The sequence below is a fragment of the Chionomys nivalis genome, chromosome 1 (assembly GCF_950005125.1).
Source record: "Chionomys nivalis chromosome 1, mChiNiv1.1, whole genome shotgun sequence".
Taxonomy (NCBI): Eukaryota; Metazoa; Chordata; class Mammalia; order Rodentia; family Cricetidae; genus Chionomys; species Chionomys nivalis.
Window position 1 is genome coordinate 114,223,111 of NC_080086.1, and position 8,528 is coordinate 114,231,638.

At 36.4% G+C, this 8,528-nt stretch overlaps 1 pseudogene; it reads left to right on the forward strand.

Moving 5' to 3' along the window:
- The first annotated feature begins 4,551 nt into the window (after positions 1 to 4,551).
- On the forward strand, positions 4,552 to 7,635 carry LOC130883118 (28 kDa heat- and acid-stable phosphoprotein-like; annotated as a pseudogene).
- The last annotated feature ends 893 nt before the right edge of the window (positions 7,636 to 8,528 follow it).

Sequence of the window (8,528 nt, forward strand, 5' to 3'; positions counted from 1 at the left end):
CATGACCCACCGGTCTTCTTTTTCAATGTTAGCAAGATACCAGAAGACATAATAATGAAGCCAGCCTATGTACCTCATGGCTAGCAGCTGAAAAGAGAGAAAGCAGCACAGACTCCACCACTCTCTTGATGAAATGCTCATAATATTCTAAAGACTCCACATTTATTGCCTTTCAAGTTTACACCACAGTGGCATCCAGCTGGGGGTCCAGCCTCAAATATGCTGGTCTTTGCTGAACTGAAAAAGACAAAGCCTAGAACTTCTTATTGAAATTGGCCCCTACACTACTCCAGCAGGATCTCAGGCTAATGGGGTTACATCGGTTCCCGTTTGTCTCCAAGTAAATTCATATTTACTTACAGTGCAAGTCGATTTGAACACATGTGCAAGAAATATTGTACAAGACAGTATTTAATTCAGTTTCATTTTAAGTTCAGATCTGTAGGTGTTGTATAGAATGTGAGCTGGAATTAACAGTTTATGGGAAAGAGCACATTGATAGCCATGTAGGACTTTGCTGTAATGTGTTGGGAAACTGGAACTGTTCCAGATATCAAAAGTAGAAAAACGAGGATTTTTTTGATCAACAATTCTCAAAGAAAAGAATAATTCTGTTTTATATTTTCACAGAAATTATGGGATTAGCTGCACAGTAGTGGCACACACCTTTAATCCCAGTACTCGAAAGGCAGAGGCAAGTGGATCTCTGTGAGTCTGAGGCCACCCTGGTCTTCAAGAACTAGTTCCAGGACACCTTCCAAAAGCTGAAGAGAAAACATTTATAGAAAAACAAACAAACAAAAAGGAAATTACTAGATTAAAATTATCACATAGAATAAAAAGAAAGAAAAAAAGAGATGAAAATAATCACTATTAAAACTAGAAAACATGCTGGGTAGTGGCAGCACTCAGTACTAAGGAGGCAGAGGCAGGTAGATCTCTGTGAGTTCAAAGCTAGACTGGTCTACACAGCAAATTACAGAAAGCTAGGACTACACAGAGAAACTCTGTCTTAAAAAACAAACAAACAAGCAAAAGCCCAATGAAAGAAAGAGAAAAAGAAAGGAAGGAAAGAAGGGAGGAAGAATTAAAGAAAGAAAGAAAGAAAGAAAGAAAGAAAGAAAGAAAGAAAGAAAGAAAGAAAAAAGAAAGAAAGAAAGAAAGAAAGAAAAAGAAAGAAAGAAAAAGGAAAAAAGAAAGAAAGAAAGAAAGAAAGAAAGAAAGAAAGAAAGAAAAAAGAAAAAAAAGAAAGAAAGAAAATATATAACCAAGAATATTGTAAAAATAAAGGGTCTATAGAAAACTGCTAGGAGCTAATTCTAAAAGATTTATGAGTCATAAATTATTTTTATTTAGCATTTGACTTGTAATATATTGATACTGAAAGAACTTTGCAACTTGCAATTCAGCATCCTTAACATCTTATTTTTAAAAACATGAACTTTTGCATTTAAATTTGTTTTAATTTTCCTAAATAAGGTTTTACAAATGTTACGAACTTAGGAAGCCTGAAATATAAACCGGGTTCTGCAGGGTATCCTGGCTAATGAAATTTGGATTATAAGAGTTTTTTAATTAAGGAGTTGAAAATAATAGGAATTTCAATGTGCTTTAGTTGATTATACATTATTAAAACAGGTGAATGAAGTCATGAATCAACAGCGCACATTCTGCATTACTAATAGGCAGTTTTAAGGAATTTTTAAGCATGTCAATTTGTCTGAAAAACCTAGAGACTGTCCTGTATTGTCATATTTTTGACAATCCTGACCTTGATCAGTGAAACATGAGACCTTCTAGGAAGAGTCCAATAATAAAAATATTTGAAGGAAACTTTTTAAATCCTGGATTTCCAAAGTAATTTTTCAAGACAATGTGTGTTGGAAAGATCTGGTGATGTTGAAAAGTTTATGATCAAAGGAGATGGCAAAGTATTTTCAAGAAAATGTGGCCCTTGATACATATAGGTTTATTATATATAATATGATATAGTATAAACCATATAATTTACATAATATGGTACTATTAAATTTGAAGTCTATATTTGCTTATATTGACAGTATATAATTTACTATTTTATTATGCTTACTGCATTTGAATTTTCAAAACTGAATTGCTATTATTTATCATTTACATAGATTGTTTTGATTTTATTATATGAATGGATATGCCAAGTTTTCTGTGAAGTAAAAATAATGTGCATGTCTCTTCTATTCAGTGGAAGAGACTTGCCTGGGGAGGAAAACAGGGACAACAAGAGGAACAGGAAGGAGGGACAAATAACACGAAGACTGTGTGAAAACTTCATTATTTCATGTTAATTTAAATTTCAGTAATTTACAAATAAATCACATATATGTAAAGAGCAAACTCATGCTTGGTATTATAAACTTAGGTAACTACCTGGGCTTGGCAACCCATGGAACTTAACAGAAAAGCAGCTACTTCCACTTCCCTAAACAGTATAACTTGTCTAAATACATACACCACAGGTAGCTATAGCTGCCACACCTCATCAAAGAAGGATTTTCCCAGCAGATGGAGACCATTAAAGAAAGTCACTACTGCCCAAAATGCAGGGAAAAAAACCCAACAATATTGGATGCCCATCCCTAGTCAATCTATTTAGACCCCTACGCCTGCACTCAAGGCTAAGTGAACATTACAGAAAGGTGCATAAGGATGATAAGAGACAGAAAAATCAGTGTATTTACTGTGAGATTGTGGATGTGGGTAAGGGCAGGATAGATCTTGTAGAAATTGGTGGAATGAATAGGGGATGAATATTATCAAAATGCATTTTATGAAATTCTCATAAAATTAGTGAAGGTTTTATATTATTTTAAGTAGTATAGCCTATGTACTCTATGAAGTAAAATCCCCTTTACTGCTATGGCCCTAATATGGAGGTTACCTTCTCTATCTTTTTACTCAACTCATCTGCATAATAGAAGTATAAGTAAATTTAACTGAATTGTAATAGACCTAAAGTATTAAAATATTGGAAAACATTTGTTGTCCTTTCTGAAATTTCCAGTCCTAACATACCTGTATATTATAACTTACTTATTTGGCCACTGTTGTATCAATATTTCTTTTATAAATAACAAGTCTTCTGAATATTAGAGGTACTATAGCTTTATAAAACACTAGCCTAATCTCAATCCTATAGTTCAATGTCAAATGATGAAGATGGCAATGAATGATGAAGAAAAAAGTTGACAATGTCTAAATTGACGGAAGCTTAATGTATAACTGAGTCTAGGGGCAAGCCATTGCGAAGTTGTATCAAGATTTTGGTTTTTGTGGTAAGCAGTTAATTTTCCTTAGGTTTTGAGTCTGGGACACAAGTTGTCTGCCAAGTCAGTTGAAAAAATAATTTAGTGATTAAATTAAATTTAAAGGTATGTTAGATTTATTACTGAATACATGACTTAGAAAAACTTAAATATGCCAATCATCAAAATAATCTGATAAATCAAAAAGCAAAGCTCACACAAGAAAATAAAAAGTGTTCATATAACTTTAGATTTTAAAGCATTTAAAGATGGAAAGGTCATTTAGGTTATCCCATTCATCCCTATGGCAACCCAAAGTTGTATTTTCCTGCTTTGATTGGAATACCCTAGGTGATTTTTAATGGCTCATGAAGTTGGAAACCCTTGTGACATTGCCTTTGGGGATGTGTTTTACATTTGAACTCTCACTTTTGAAAGTTTAAAAATACTTTTACTCTTCTCTCAAATTCCAAGTTTGTATTTAATTTATAATTTAATAAATAATCTGACATTTTTTCTTTAAAATACATGGTTGAGAATTCAGTATGGTTAAGGCCTAATTAAGATACCAAATAATAGTTACTCTTACCACAAGGTTAAGTCAAAGCTGCATTGGATATGCTTTCATCCCAACCTTTGGTGGTGGGGAGACATTATTATTATACAAGGTGCACAAACAATAAAAAGGAAGCGCAGTGAGATAAAAGATGCTTGTCTACATGACAGACATTAGTAGGCAGCATCATGCATACTGTCTTGTCTTTCTGTGCAATTTTCCCAAAGTGCCATAAAAATGCATTTTTTGAGTGTGACAACATTTTAATTATATTTTTAAAGTGATTTCTTTCAGCTTCCTTCATATTTCTTCCTCAGGAAGAGACTATGCATTGTGACAGATATGCAAATAATACTCGAAAAAGAAAGAGAAATTAGAATAAAACACAGTAATAAAGAAAAGGCTCAATATGTCAGACCCAGTGAATAGTTTCATTAGGAGAACATACAAATTTTCCACTTTCTCAATCACTCATCAGGAAAAACTTTTGTTTTAAGAGTTTAGTGCTTATATTTTTGGTTGTGAGCCTAGCCTCGAAAAACCAAAAAAAAAAAAAAAAAAGAGTTTAGTGCTTAAACAAGCATGACTGTACCAGATGAAACATTTTTTTTCTGCTTTCTCAGGTATTTTTTATAAAGTGTAAGTTTTCTAACTTTCAAGTATGTATACAACAGACAAATTCATAGGTAACTATTAACAGCCCTGGAGCCCACTAGGATGGACCTTTCCTTGATAACCATCCCACACTTCCACGACAATGCTAGTAAGAGAAGCATCAGTTTGCCTCTCAAGATTTAAAATATGATACAAAATGTGCAGTTATCTGGGATTGTTAAAATCAATTAAGAAAAACTACATCCTCCTGTTTAAAAGAATGTAATCTAAATAAAAATATAGTGCCTATATACAATGGAATATATCCAATTGTAAAAAATAAAATGTCCACATAAATGGATAAAACTAGAAAATATTAAACTAAGTGTCGAAATCCAGACCCTAATAACCAAATGTCACATGTTCACACTCATATATGCATTATCTGATATTTTAATACAATTTTTGTTTTAAGTAAAAAGAACATATACACATTTTTTTAAAAATTTACTTTGAGTCTGTTTTCTTTAATATCTTTTTTTTTTTTTTTTTTTTTTGGTTTTTCGAGACAGGGTTTCTCTGTGGTTTTGGAGCCTGTCCTGGAACTAGCTCTTGTAGACCAGGCTGGTCTCGAACTCACAGAGATCCACCTGCCTCTGCCTCCCGAGTGCTGGGATTAAAGGCTTTTTAATATCTTAAAACGCATTGAAGTTTTCGTTCCTTCCGGACTGTTTCTCTTTCTTCTTTGCCTCCTCATTTTACTTTCTTCCCTTAATGTTCATCAAAGCAATTTTTTAGAATTCTAAAATTCATGAAAATTTTAATCAAGAACGAAATAATTTTTACTATAATTTTTAAAAGCCATTTATTTTCCAGTTTTGGTGCCAGTTTTATCTGCAGCCATCGGTGCTGAAATGCCCAAAGATTGTAATAGTCTTTCTCTGTCCCGCAAGTCGGTTCCCAAATAATGACACAGAGACTTGTTATTAATTATGAAAGCTCAGTCTTTATCTGAGGCTTGTTTTTAACTAGCTCTTATAGCTTAAATTAATGCATAGTTTTAATCTTTATTCTATTATGTGACTTTTACCTCTAGGCCATTCTATGTGTCTGGCGTTCCTTGTCTCTCACTTCTTTCACATCTAGACTTATGTCCTACTTCCTCTCTCCCTGCCTGGCAGTCTCACCTATACCTCTTGCCTAGCTATTCGCTGTTACGCTCTTTATTAAGCCAATCTCAGTAGTATATCTTCACTGAGTGTACAGATATCCCACAACAGAATGTAGAAAGGGAGGCCACAAAGGCTGTGGCAATATTTGTGAGGCAATATACAAGTCCTGAGGAGATCGATGCCCAGCTTTAGGCAGAAAAGCAGAAGGCCAAAGAAGAGAAACAAGAAGGTGGCAGCAGCAGCTCTATGGAAAGCAGGCCCTGTATCTAGCGCAGCACAGTGGAGCTGTCCCTGTTAGTGGGAACACAGGAGAGTGCCGACTAGTAAGAGCAGGACTGATGAGACTCCCATCAGCCAGGTGGTGGCATGGGTAAGGAAAAGTTTCCCTCCCTCCCCTCATCCCTTGAAACTGGCAGGTGACAGAACTGGCCTAAGGAAGTAGGAGAACTGCCCCTGCCGCTCACCAGCTGCAGCACACCCGAGAGCAGATATGGCACCTCTCCTGGGCAGTACACTAGAGCTGAGACTGTTGGAGGAGGGAACAGTTGAGCTAGGTCTGCAGACATGAAAGCAGTAGAGCTATCTGGTGTGCCACGGCATGGCAAGGGTAAAGGAAATATTCTGTCTCCCTCGCCCCTTTCCACCTTTGACAGACAGGAGAGCATACCTCGGAGCTTAAGAACAGAAAAGCTGGTCCTACCCCTCACCAAGTATAGAGAGAGCAGACCCTGCACCTCCCCTGTGCAAAACAATAGAGTTGGCTCTAATGGTATAAGTGCTGGCAAGCTTGGCGCCAGCATGTGGGAACAGGAGAACTGGACCTGCTCTTTGCTGTCTGCTACATTGGGTAAATTAGTCTGGGCAGTGCCGGAGAGCCCGCCAGGTGGCGACAACGAAGAGGAGTTGGTAGGCTGACTAGCCCAGCTACTACCAGGGCCCACAACCAGCACTACAAGGTAAGACACTCCAACACCCACCTCATCTATGAACGCTGGAGAATGTGAGGGTACTGGACCTGCAGACCCAAGGCTACAACATATCCATGACACAGAGCAACATTAGGAAATCCAGGAGTCCTAGTGAGGGCCCTATATCCAGGGAGTATCTGAAGCCAGAGGTCTCAAACCAGAACAATGACTCATTGCAAAGAACAAAAGTAAAAGTAAATAAATAAATAAATAAATAAATAAATAATAAATAGATAGATAGATAAATAGATAGATAAATAAATAAAAGATCCACTTCATAGACTATAGAGTATGCTGTGTGACTCATTGGGTCACTACAACTTCCATGCAGAGATTCTTTTTGTTTGTTTGATTGAAGGTTTGCTTTGTTTGGTCTGATTTTTTTTTTTAACTTTTAAATTTTGCTTTGGGGGGAGTTTGCAAGGACAGAAAGAGAAGGAAAGCAAGGGGACAGGGAAATAAATGGGATCAGAATACATGATATGAAATCCACAAAGAGTAAACAAAAAGTTTTTTTTTTTTTTTTTTTAAAAAAAAAAGGTCAGGTGGTGGTGGCACACGCCTTTAATCCCAGCACTTGGGAGGCAGAGGCAGGCAGATCTTTGTGAGTTCTAGGCCAGCCTGGTCTACAAGAGCTAGTTCCAGGTCAGGCTCCAAATCTACAGAGAAACAATGTCTCAAACTCCCCCCCCCAAAAAAAGGTGGATATGTAATTCTGATGATCCCCTCAAAAGGAGAAGTGTCTAGACTCAGATGAGACTGAGGATGAAGACTCTGACTACCGGCAAAACCAAAAAGGAGTGGAAGGACCCATTGACATTGAGAACCACAACTGGGTAACACAGACAAGCAAGAAGGTTACACAGCTGTACCTGGAGGGTCCAAAGGAACTTTCAAGTAGAGAACATGAAGAAATCAAGAAGCAAAAATCAAAAGAGCACTTCATGAAGATTCCCTTGACTAAGAAGACAGAGCAGGCTAATACTGACCTTGACCAGCTGGATCCCCTGCTCCGTGGGGCTTGCTCTTCATCTTCCAACAGAAATCATTCAGGAGATGGAGGTTAGTGGGGCATGGGAAGCTAATATCTTTGAGACAGAATTTCATACTTAACTATTTGAATATTTTTGTTGTTTTTAAAATTTGAAACATTGTTTAAGGGGTACCTGGAAAGAGGGGTAAAGAGGTTCAGTAGATTGCACACTAGGTTGTAGGAGGGGCATGATGTAGTGTAGTAGGTAGCTGCTGTGGGAGTCAATGACTACCATCCCAGAGTGTAGTCTGGATGATCACTTGAAGATCTGGGAAGAAGCCTGTGCCCTATTTGTCCAAGGTTTGCTTCTGGCCAGTTCTGTCCAATGAGGTCTCTTTTATCTAACCTGCTCTGTCCTCTTCCCACCCACCTGGTCAGGGATAGTAGCCATTTTTAACCCTATGGTACATGGGTCATTTCAAGAAACCTCTGATTACTGTGCATCACCCAGAAAAGACATACTCCTTAAATTCAACTTGTGTATTTGGCAAATTATAACAATATTATTTCACAAAACAACAATAAAAACAAAAATAGTAGAGTCATTTATGCTGTCATCTCTCAGTACATACAGTATAGGCATTTTCACATCAAGTTTAAAATTCTTGCTAAATTTTTTATATTTTTATTTTTATATCCCTGAAATTTATTTTGAACTTTTTTTCTAATTTGTTGCTCATAGAATGGAACTTCTTTCTCTTTTATTGGGACCTGCAGCAATCTAAACATTTTTTATAATAGAGATCATTTTTGCAGGTAAGTATTACATATATGTCTTTCAGGTATATAAAGAAACCAGTGAAACTACCTAAACTACATCAAAGCATGCAGTCTGGTACCAAGAAGTCACAGAAATGGAATTGGAAATCAAGAAATTACTTAGCAGTGCTCTTTTTTTTCTTCAAAGAAATAAAAAGCAGCAGTGTG